The sequence below is a fragment of the Palaemon carinicauda genome, chromosome 30, assembly GCF_036898095.1.
Source record: "Palaemon carinicauda isolate YSFRI2023 chromosome 30, ASM3689809v2, whole genome shotgun sequence".
NCBI lineage: Eukaryota > Metazoa > Arthropoda > Malacostraca > Decapoda > Palaemonidae > Palaemon > Palaemon carinicauda.
In genome coordinates, this window is record NC_090754.1 from 79,673,297 (window position 1) to 79,686,047 (window position 12,751).

The window sequence follows — 12,751 nt, forward strand, 5'->3', positions numbered from 1 at the left end:
TGCGATAAAAATAATCATATGCTATAAGGAAATCATACACCGTAATTACCAACAAAACAAAAAGCCCATTAAAGACATCGTACGGAACAACACTTTTCCCGTACAAGATAACACGGAGCTTAATTTAGTGGTAAACAGTATGTTCAAAAAGGCAAAACCAAGACTTTAATCATGATATATGAACAACCCCCTCCACTGCAGGACACCCTGAAGAGAACAAATGTAGTCTACTAATACCAATGCCCTATCCCAGGATATCCCGGCAGCTACCCTCATGAGGCTCTCTAAATACCTCTCCTGCCATGTACAGCAAGGTGCTATCAAGGTACATTGCCAACAAACCCACAATAGTTCCATTTTGCGAGTACAATAGTTCCATTTTGTGAGAACACATTGTGAAAAATACCGAAATAATTGGCAGCACTCTTGATGGTAGGAGGCTTAGAATTCTGGAGGCCCTACTGATTCAGCAGGAGTATCCTATCTTTAACACAACGCAGGAAATGTTTCTCCAATTTACTTGGCGAAGGAAAACCGTCCCCTGCCCCAACACGAATACGATCAGCCATATCAATCACAACAACATCGACAATGACAGTACCAGTGAGCGCAACAACAGCTTGCCTAGAACGAATCCTCCACCAGAGAGTCAATCAGAGAGCAGATTCCTCTCAAGTTGGGAATCTGCCACAGGTGACAGTTTCGTGACTGTCACCCTCATCGCTCGGCTCAGGGCATGCCACACGTCACAGCTACAACCTCTGCCGGCGAGGCATTCCCAATCAAGGAGAATTCGCCACCAGATTAAGACCTACCGGATTCATATAAATAGACCCACGAAGCCTTAATTTTTCAGTTTAACTTCAAGCCTGATGATGAGCAGACGTACCTTGCTCCCTGAAACGGGTTGCAACTTGATTTCACACCTAATAATGACGAAGAAAGATCGATCACCGAACCCTGGAACACCCCTGGACTCCGTAAATAAACTTAAGTACAAATTTTCCATTTTTTAAGTAAATAATTCATTCATTTCCAGATGAAAATATACTGTCTCTAAGAATGAGAATAGCAGAGTTACTGGCAAATTGCAGAGCTGTTGCGAAGATTAGATCAATAAAAAAGGCCTCTTATAAAATTAATATAATAATAATAAAACATATGAACTGAGTCACTCACAGAGGGATATCTTGACATATTCACATCTGGAATGTTAAGAACCACAGTCGTTGCACTAGAATTCGTGCTCGGGTTGCCAAGGTGGAATTTTGAATTATTAATTCTTAATTGGTTAAAAATTGACCCTCTGGCAATGACCGATGTCAAGTTGATCTCATTGTGTAGATTTAAAACACCAGTATCCACCGATTAGTTGAAAAGCCGGCAACTAAGGGATCAAAATGAAATCTGCACCAAATTTCAAAATCTACAGGAGTAAAGTATCTGTGTCAAGGAAAGAGTTCTGTCTAACTTATAAAGTTTTGTGTTATATCAGGGGTGGGTTGAAAATAGGGTTTTTATATATATACTAGTATACCCAAGCACACAAAATTTCAACCCTTCCTATCTCCTCCTTTTCCTAACTGAAACCCGCTGGTGGTTCGGGAATTTGTGGGAGTGTGGTTTCTGAATGTAACCTTTGGGGTACCCAATCTCACCAGCGTATGACTACTGCCTCTCCCTCCTGAGCATATACATATACATATACATATATATATATATATATATATATATATATATATATATATATATATATATATATATATATATATATATATAAAATGTGTGTATGAAATGAACCACAACGAAAAAGTTAAAGTACTAAGTGAATTCTGGCTAGTTTTCTTTCTATGGTATCTTCTAGAGGCCGATTAACTATATATACATATATATATATATATATATATATATATATATATATATATATATATATATATATATATATATATACAAATATATATATATATATATATATATATATATATATATATATATATATATTAATATATATATATATATATATATATATATATATATATATATATATATATATATATATATATATATACATATATATATACATACATATATATATATATATATATATATATATATATATATATATATATATATATATATATATATATATATACATACTGTATATATATAGGCTATATATGCATAATAAATGAGAGCTCAGAAAAGTATAACAGTGGTATACGAGTTATTAACCTTACGGTGGCATATTGTATGCTAAGAACAACTATTTTGACAATGTAAAAACAGATCTAATCAACTAACTTTCAAAGGATGTGAAGTTTCTAAAAAGACTTGATAAATATAAAAAATTAGATAGCATTTAGCTGGCAATAGTGTCTCATGGGCTACAATTTGCAAAATGCAAATATGTTGCATGCTTATCTTTTACAAACACATTCCAATAACAAGTTAAGATATTAGTGAATTATTTAAAGGCAGCCATAAATCACTTGATAATTTCAAGAAAAGTACTAGCATACACAGTGTTGTGCGGAATGGGGATATTTTTCCCCAAATAAATGTTCAATTATGACGAAACCTTTATCACAAGTCAATGAAGGACAGGCTAATACAATTATTGTGTGACAATGTAAGTGGGGAAGGGGGGGGGTTAACCTCTAACCTCTATTAATCTATCACTTAGAGAACTAGAGGGTTTTAGAAAAACAATTCTACAAAAAATAAAAAAAGGAAAAAAAAAAAAAACAGTTACCAGTCAAGAGAAGGTCGAACTCAAAGACTTCGGGTAAAGGTTCAATGTCTATGGGTAAGTATAAAAAGTATGTATGTTTTTGCCCACAAATTTGACTACTTTCCTCCCCCCATGGGCCAGCAGGCCATATCTAATTCCAAGAAACTGTATACCACAACAACTTACATAGGTGCTTTCACGTGACCTCTGACACAGAATTTACCCTAAGATAGTTCTGAAAATAGCATTTCAATATTATGCGCTGTATATCTTTTATAAACAGAGCAAGGCAGGAAGTTTCCTATAGTGCTATGAACTCATCATAGAGGAATATCTAGCCAGTAGTTGTAAATGAAAGGAACTTTTGAGGACTTGGAGCCATTAGTGAAAATAAAACCATAATAACCATGCTCTCCTACATGTTCTATAAAATGTCTTAAAGCTCTCCACCGATTGCATAGTTATGTGTGCTATTGAACTAGTTACAAAGAGATATTCCAAACTATTTTCAGGGTATGGTTACTGAGATTTTAAAGATTGAAACATGATTTCTGGTCATATCAAAATTGTTCTACTGTTGTTGTCCTATGATGCCATATAGCTGTGGATACCTAGGGGGATCCGTTATTAAGTCTGCTTTAAAAAATATTGATTTTGGAGGTCTATTTTGATATATTGGTTTAATAGGGTCTACTAGTGTAGACCGCAGTAAAAAGTGGATTACAGACTCATTGAGTTGCTCCCCTCCACGGAAATCTTTAGTAAAAGGCGAAAGATTTATGCGTTTTGAAGGGAAGCCAGAGCTATAAAACCACTCACGTCTCATCATTCTCCTTTTTCTGACTGTTGAGTGCTACCGCAATTAGTTCAATGAAAGAAGGACATATGTAGCAATGTTATTTATCTCAGTTTCCCATTTTCATTGTACACTTATTATCATACGCCTTTGGTCACTGAAAACGTTTAATACTAGAAGAATAACAAACATTTATTTATGCGGACATAAATCAAGTTACCAAAAAGGAGTAATTTGTTCTGAAGTTATTGATCTACGAATAGAGTAACATTCCATGGATATTCAAATAGTGGATAAAGTTTCAATTGTTTCAGGCCTATCTACACAATTGTAAGAACCTGTGCCTGCCCAGCCAATAGCAACAGCATTGTGCCACCTCATATTCTCGTATTCTTGCAGAAGCATGTTCTTCAAAAATAAGAATAAAACCAGAAGAATAAGTGTGCAATAATTTTGTGCTAACAATTATTTACAAAGTTTTAACAATACACAGGTTAATTTGAAATATTTAATGATAAAGTTTCTATATATCATATAAGTTTTGAAAATTACAATTGTCAATTTTTAATAGGATTACCTGCTTGGTCTAAGTCCCTCTTATCAGTCATTTCATGAATAATGAACAACGATTATCAAAGGACATCAGTCTCAGCTCAGCTCCCAAACTGAGAGGATTACTCTGCCCGCTCAAGAACCTGTTTACCCGGCACAGTGGACACCGCCTACTTGTCACAGTTCCCTGCCTACTTCCTGGCTGAAATTTTTGGCTGTGACTCTGAATAGGAACTGGCCGAAATTTTTGGCTGTGGCTCCAGAATATTTCAGAGTTATTATGTCTCTAGCTAACCCACAGCTAAAAGACTTTACAAGTGAACTTTATCCACTATGGATTACCCACTGCAGGAACCTGTACAGCTCCTACACTGCAGATTGCAACTGCTCAAAGTGCAGAATATATCGCAGCTACATAAAAGAACTTATCAGCCATGTGGGTTTTGTGCCTAAGTACAACCCATTATTGGCCCAGCAACCCAAGAAATGTAAATGCTTGGACTGCATCTCACTTACAGTAGCATGTATCCCCTTTTTTAAGGATATGAAGACCAGGCCACGATTCCAGGATAAACCACATCAAGCTAAAGAAGCACTTTATGTAAAAATCCTTAAAATACCAAGCCAGGTGCAAAAGGATTTTGTTAAACTTTGCAACTGGAAATATAGTGAAATTGAACCTCACCGAAATGGCTGTTCCTGTCACCTGTGTCTTCATGAAATTTGGCTCTCCTGGCAACCTTCAGAGACGACACCTACAACCATCTCAACTCAAGTTTCTGCACCAGCTGCCATTCCACTGACCTCAACTCCAGAACCTATGGCCAACCTATTTAGCCACAGACTTTGAAACTTCTATAGACACTCTTGCATCTGATCGGGCTGAATGGCACCTGGGTGAATGCAACTGCACCAAATGCCTGTCTCAGCTTCTAAGGGAAACTTCAGCCACTCTGCCACCCTTAACCCTGGATAGGTACGATGGGTCGTTCGCGACCCCGAGCGTAAAAAAAAAACAGGTTTTTCTCACGTGACTCACCCCCGTGACTGAATTTGTGGGTGATCGACCTGCAGGAGGTGTCTCCCCTACACGCTCTAGTAGTGTCCAGATGTGCATTGCTGTAGCTGTACTCCTTCCCCGATTTCTGAGACGCGTCGGGGTCGAGCGCGACCGAGTTTACCCTTCTAAGGTAATTTGCATAATTATCAAAGTTATTACGTATTATGAAATTGTCGTAGAATGGTTCAACTTGTATAGGTTATCAGTTGTGGAAAGTCTTGGTGGATTGTTTGGCTACCATGTGCATGATTTTTTTTTTAGTTAAAATGTCGTTCATCACCACGAGGACCATTTTACCGCGAGTGCCCCTTTTTCATTTTTTTTCATTTTTTTGCCAAGTCATTTTTCCGTAAGATATTGCCAAATAGTGTCGTAAAACTTTTGCTTGTTTAGTGTTGGAAAGTGTGTCTAGATGATCTGGCTACCCATGCGTGACTTTGTTTTTGTCAGATACGACGTAGTTATTGGTATATTGGGTATTTAACTGCGGTTACCAATTTCTGTTTTTTTTTTCAATATTTGTAAAAATTACTACGTAGTAAGGAATTGCCGTATATTATTCATTTTTTTTTCATGTTTATGTGTTAGAAAGTGTGCCTTGATGGTTGGGCTAACACGTGCATGTCTTTTTTTTTATCTGAGATGCCGTATAATAGAATGTCGGGCATTTTACCACGAGTGCCCCTTTTTCATTTTTTTTCATTTTTTTGCCAAGTCATTTTTCCGTAAGATATTGCCAAATAGTGTCGTAAAACTTTTGCTTTTTTAGTGTTGGAAAGTGTGTCTAGATGATCTGGCTACCCATGCGTGACTTTGTTTTTGTCAGATACGACGTAGTTATTGGTATATTGGGTATTTAACTGCGGTTGCCAATTTCTGTTTTTTTTCAATATTTGTAAAAATTTACTACGTAGTAAGGAATTGCCGTATATTATTGATTTTTTTTTTCATGTTTATGTTTTAGAAAGTGTGCCTTGATGGTTGGGCTAACACGTGCATGTCTTTTTTTTATCTGAGATGCCGTATATTAGAATGTTGGGCATTTTTCCGCGAGTGCCCCTTTTTATTTGTTTTGCATTTTTTTGCTTAGTCATGTTACCGTAAGGAATTGGAAAGTAGTGTCGCAAAACTTATATTTTTATAGTGTTGGAAAGTGTTTCTAGATGATCTGGCTACCCATGCCTATTTTTTTTTTAGCCAGATATGGTGTATATATAAGTATGTGTTCGATTTTCCTGTGATTGCCATTTTTTCGTTTTTTCCCATTTCTTTCAAAATTACTACGTACTAAGGAACTATCACAGAGTAATGATTCATTTATATGTTTATTTGTCGGAAAATGTGCATTGATGGTTTGCTTAGCACGTGGCTGAATTTTTTTTTCTTCTGAAATGTCGTATATTAGAATGGCCATTTTTCCTCGAGTGCCCCTTTTTATTTGTTTTGCATTTTTTTGCTTAGTCATGTTACCCTAAGGAATTGGCAAGTAGTGTCGCAAAACTTATAAGTTTATAGTGTTGGAAAGTGTTTCTAGATGATCTGGCTACCGATGCCTATCTTTTTTTTTTTAGCCAGATATGGCGTATATATAGGTATGTGTTCGATTTTCCTGTGATTGCCATTTTTTCGTTTTTTCCCATTTCTTTCAAAATTACTACGTACTAAGGAACTATCACAGAGTAATGATTCATTTAGATGTTTATTTGTCGGAAAATGTGCCTTGATGGTTTGCCTAGTACGTGGCTGAATTTTTTTTTTCTGAAATGCCGTATATTAGAATGTTAGCCATTTTTCCGCGAATGCCCCTTTTTATTTGTTTTGCATTTTTTTGCTTAGTCATGTTACCATAAGGAATTGGCAAGTAGTGTCGCAAAACTTATATTTTTATAGTGTTGGAAAGTGTTTCTAGATGATCTGGCTACCCATGCCTATCTTTTTTTTAGCCAGATATGGCGTATATATAGGTATGTGTTCGATTTTCCGGTGATTGCCATTTTTTCGTTTTTTCCCAATTCTTTCAAAATTACTACGTACTAAGGAACTATCACAGAGTAATGATTCCTCTAGATGTTTATTTGTCGGAAAATTTGGTTTACTTCTTTTTTGATTGAATATCATCAAATTATTTAGCTAAAATATTATATTTTACATTTTTTTTTTCGATTTTATTTCCCTTCAAAAAAATTTTTTTGGGTCAGAATTTTAATTTTATAGTCGTAAAATAATCGACAATTATCCAGCAACCCACCATACAATTTTTATGCATATCCAATAATAATTAGATTAGTAAATAACACCTTGAAATTGACATACCCTTCCTACATTTCAAGTGGCAGATTAGGGAGTCTGAGTCAGTGTGGTTGGCGGCCATTTTGTGGACATATCCGAAGCGTAAGTTGCCCTATCTATATATATTCTTGTTCCCTATAGAATTTGTGATATTTTGGTATATTTTTACCTGCATAAATATCATATTATATATTAAATATATGTATTTTTTTACGAAATTTCTAAGTACTCAAAAAATTACCTTTAGATATGGCCCCTGATATAAATGTAATTTACAAAATAATGAAGATTTTTTTACATATTTCTATTTTAGGATAACATATGTTTATTCCCTAAAAAAATTAGCCACTTCCTATTTCATTTGGGTACCCAAAAAAATTCATGAAATTTGGACAAATTTTTTTGGCCAAAAAATGTTACCCTTTTTTTCTCATTTCAGATCTTAACCTCCATGGGTCTGACTTCATCCAAAATACATCAAGATATGTCCTAAACATTCAAGAATCAATTCCTAAAAGGATTTGTGTATATATGTATAAACTTTTTTTTTATGAATTTTTATGTCAGGTCTTTTTTTTTCTACTTAATTTTTTAAAATATTTATAATAAATAGTTTTTCTGCAGATGAGTAGTATTTATCTTTACAGTTGTTTTAAGCATTCATTGAAGTTTTTTTTGGCAAAAGAAAAAAGGAGGTTACTGCAAAAACTGATTTTTCAAGAATTTTTTTTGGCGTCGGGGTCGTTCGCGTCCGAGTATACCCTTAAAGGGGTGTCCGAGGAGCGTACCTATCCAGGGTTAAGCTACTACTATAAGTTCTAGGTAGCAGAAATGTCCAGTAACGGAAAAGCCTAGTCACAAAATGTCCGGTATCAAAATGTCCAGTATCAAAATATCCAGTATCAAACTGTCCGGTCACCGCTACTATAAACCTTGCTCCAGACCCAAATCCAACCGCTGCTGTGGAACTGTTCCAGACCCTCGACCAGCTGTCACCGATCCTATGCAGCTCCCAAAGTTCAAATTGGCGGCTGTGGAAGGCGTACCATCATATGCAGCAGTAGCTGCCATCGCAACAGCCAATTCGGGCATCAAGTTAACAGCCAGAGCCAATCTCAAGGGGGAACTGATCATCTCCCCAAAAGACCAGAATAGTGCCAGCCTTCTTCAGCGGGAATCCTCCCTGGTCTATCTGAACTCAGCTATCAAACTGTCCGGTCACCGCTACTATAAACCTTGCTCCTGACCCAAATCCAACTGCTGCTGTGGAACCTGTTTCAGACCCTCAGCCAGCTGTCACCGATCCTATGCAGCTCCCAAACTTCAAATTGGTGGCTGTGGAAGGTGTACCATCATATGCAGCAGTAGCTGCCATCGCAACACCAATTCAGGCATCAAGTTAACAGCCAAGGCCAATGTCAAGGGGGAACTGATCATTTCACCAAAAGACCAGAATAGTGCCAGACTTCTTCAGCGGGAATCCTCCCTGGTCTATCTGGACCCAGCTAAGAAATTGAGGAAGGCAGTTGTCTGCCACTTCCCGACCAAAATGCCACTGTCCTTCATCCCTGACTGCAGTAATATTGCCAACACTGAACGGCGCCTGGGCCACCACAAACAGCCCACCAAGGATGTGACTGTCAGCTTTGTTGGACCAATTCCCAAATCACTGGACCTTGGACTGTGGGGAACTTCCCCATAAAGGACTTCGAAAACAACCCACTGCATTGTTTCAACTGCCAGTGCTTTGGACACCACAAGGTAGAGTGCAGAAGCCCTACTGTCTGTGGAGTCTGCAGCCACCGTCATCCAACTCAAATCTGTATAGATGCGCACCAAGGAGGGTTGGAGACCCATGCCAAGTGCCCCAACTGTGCTGGACCTCACCATGCCTGGAACAGGTGTCCAGAGCTCCTCAAAAGATTACCAGCATCACAGACTGGCCCACCTACCTCTACGACAGCACCACGTTCCAGACCTCCTCCTCGTCCTCCAGTGGATTCCACTCCAATTGCTCCCACTCCAACCACTGCCCAAACACTAACCACCCTGCTCCCAATCCTACCCAGATTCCTTCTCCTTCCCCTTCAATCTCCTCCATTATTTCTTAAGCTGAGTCCTTGACATTTGAAATGCTGATCTTGATCCTACAGCTAGTTTTGAAAGTCTGCACCCTTGCTCAGACTCCCTCAAACACAATTGAATCCTTCTCTCTCCCCTAGTAACACCCCTCATTGAGCAGGGATAAGCAACTATGCTTTGAACTGCTCCTTTTCTCTCCCAGTCTCTCCTGCTTACCGGCACTTACTGCTATCGCCACTTTTACCTACCACTAAAACTCTTCACTTTGGTTCCAGTATGGACCTTATTTTCTAGTCCTCCTGGCGGTTATGCTCTTGGCGCTGAGCGGCCGCACTTCCCTACTACAGCTATGCTCAAGGAGCTGAGCGACTGTACAGTTATGCTCAAGGAGCTGAGCGACTGTAGGTCCAGGCATTGTGTTTTGGGCTTTCTGTTGTGATTACTGATTTTCTGGTCAGTCTTTTTTTTTGTGTGTGTGTGTGTGTGTTGTGAAAAAGCTCTGGGCGGAGCTACTGCTTAAAAAGGAAAAGTTTCTAGTGAGCCGGGAACTTGCAAAACCTGACCGCAAGGTCAGGGGCTGCACCTGATTTGGGGGCTATGACTTTGTCTAAAGAGCCAACATCTGGGCAAAATGCCCAGGTAATCTATACAGAGACAGACAAAGGATGTTTCATCCGTTTAAAAAGTCACTACGGTAGTAGTATGGAGAAGGAATGTGTCCTAAAGACCAGCCATATATAAATGTGATTTAGCACTAAAGCAACCACTCCTTCAAAACTAGGACCAGGGGAGATAAACAATTGCTGTTAAGGAGTCCACAGATAGATGTACAGTCTCCCTTAAACCACACATCCCAAGCTTACATGGACAGTGAAGATGCGACTATACGGGAAACTATTGAATTTGAAAGAGGGTTTAACGCTCTATTAACAGATTGCAGGTCAAAAATTGCTGTTAAGGAGTCCGCCGATAGACATACAGTCTCCCCAAAACCACACATCCCAAGCTTACATGGACAGTGAAGATGCGACTATATGGGAAACTATTGAATTTAAAAGAGGGTTTAATGCTCTATTGACAGATTGCAGGTCAGAAGAGTTTCCAATAGGTACTTTGGGATTTCCAAAGTTAAGGATTATGTACCGAGTCAATATATACCGCAATGAAAACCATCCACCAGCTACATCACCTGAAGCACCGTCGCAACTTCGTAAGCCGTAGAGGGTCCTAAGCCGAAGGCCTCACCACTAACCTACCCTTCCCCATACACCTCACCCTTCACTCATCCTAGAAGACCTTATCCAAACAGCTCTCTGCCTTGTGTCCAGAGTCTTTTCTCTTTTAAAGATCCCCAACTCCTTCAGTCCCGTAGCCAATCCCGCCTTTCCCCCAAAGGATCATCACCCCTTGACCAGGGCTAATTTTTTGCACTTATAACTGATCCTTTCACTCTGAATCATGATTGCGAACTCCTATCCCAGTCTCTCCTACTCACTGGGACTCACTGCTATAAAACTTCCTCTACCACACAAACTTCCTTTCGGTTCCTTGAGGAGCGTGGTCTTTCGTTACAGCAACTTGCCTTGTACAGAAATTTACATCCTTGCCGTCCCACTCTCAGGGCAGAGTGACTGTGCCTGCCTTGTCACATCTTTTTTCAGATACGCTCTTCGGAATGAGCAACTGCACACAGTGCACTATGTGCAACTCTACTTCTTGAATTATGTTGTGACTGACATCTCTTGGGACTATGATCAGGAGTCTAAGAAACCCCAGAGCGAAAGCTCATGGCTATCTGTACACACGCACCTAGCAACGGAAATATAAGTTGTGATGGACAAAACAAAAGTATCAATACTGAAATTTCCACAGCCAAAATCCAGCGATGTCTTTTTTAGCCACTAGCCCTTGTCAATCTAGTCTAGACATGAAATCTACTTACCTAGATTAGGCATCTACATACCTTGATTAGGCTGCCCGGAATATAATGCTACCACAAAGGCCACACCATCATCTAAATCAACAAACTGTAATTACTGTCTGCTCACCAGCAGCCTCATAGGGCCTACAAATTCAGAAAAAAATGCTGTGTTGGTTTCTAATACCTCCCCTATATAATGAGGAGCAAGCGTATGGCTACATATATATATATATATATATATATTTATATATATATATATATATATATATATATTTATATTTATATATATATATATATATATATATATATATACTGTATATATACACACAAAACTACAGCAAAAACAAATGCAGTCATTTCTACTCAACTATTGGACAAAGGACAAAGGCCTCAGACATTGACGGCTGCCAACGCAAGAGCCCGTGTCCAGCAAGAAGGGCTGGGCAATCTCACAAGCAAGCAAGCAAGCCTCAGACATGTCCTTATTCATGCCTGGGGTTTGGCCTCTTCATTACCACACTGACCATAGTGGATCAGTAATTGTGGGAAATTTTAGTCTGATTGCTCACAGTAAAACCTAGTATAGATGACCCTGACTAGCAGAGCTTTGCTGATCATGGCAATACATAAAAATTTTCACTATGTTAAGGTAACCCCATTCAAAAAGGGATATATATATATATATATATATATGCAGAAGAACCACAGGGAAAATGAAAATACGAAATATACGATTAAGTCCTGACTAGTCAGGACTTAATCGTATATTTCATATTTTCATTTTCCCTGTGGTTCTTCTGCATCTGAGCATCACGTTTTCCTGAGATTTTTACGCATATATACATACATATATATAAATATATATACATATATATATATATATATATATACAGTATATATATATATATATATATACAGTATATATATATACATATATATATATATATATATTACCATCATCATCATCATCTCCTCCTACGCCTATTGACGCAAAGGGACTCGGTTAGATTTCGCCAGTCGTCTCTGTCTTGAGCTTTTAATTCAATACTTCTCCATTCATCATCTCCTACTTTGCACTTTATAGTCCTTAGCCATGTAGGCCTGGGTCTTCCAATTCTTCTAGTGCCTTGTGGAGCCCAGCTGAACGTTTGGTGAACTAATCTCTCTTGGGGAGTGCGAAGAGCATGCCCAAACCATCTCCATCTACCCCTCATCATGATCTTATCCACATATAACATTTGAGTAATCTCTCTTAAAGTTTCCTTTCTAATCTTGTCCTGCCATCTAACTCTCAATATCCTTCTGAGGGCTTTATTCTCA

The 12,751-nt window shown here is 38.2% G+C and overlaps 1 non-coding gene across 1 annotated transcript; it reads right to left on the bottom strand.

Annotated features, from left to right (window-relative positions):
* Positions 1-3,417: 3,417 nt before the first annotated feature.
* Positions 3,418-3,537, bottom strand: LOC137623926 (U5 spliceosomal RNA). Its single transcript, XR_011040684.1, has one exon. It is a non-coding gene; the product is annotated as a U5 spliceosomal RNA (small nuclear RNA).
* Between the last annotated feature and the right edge of the window lie 9,214 nt (positions 3,538-12,751).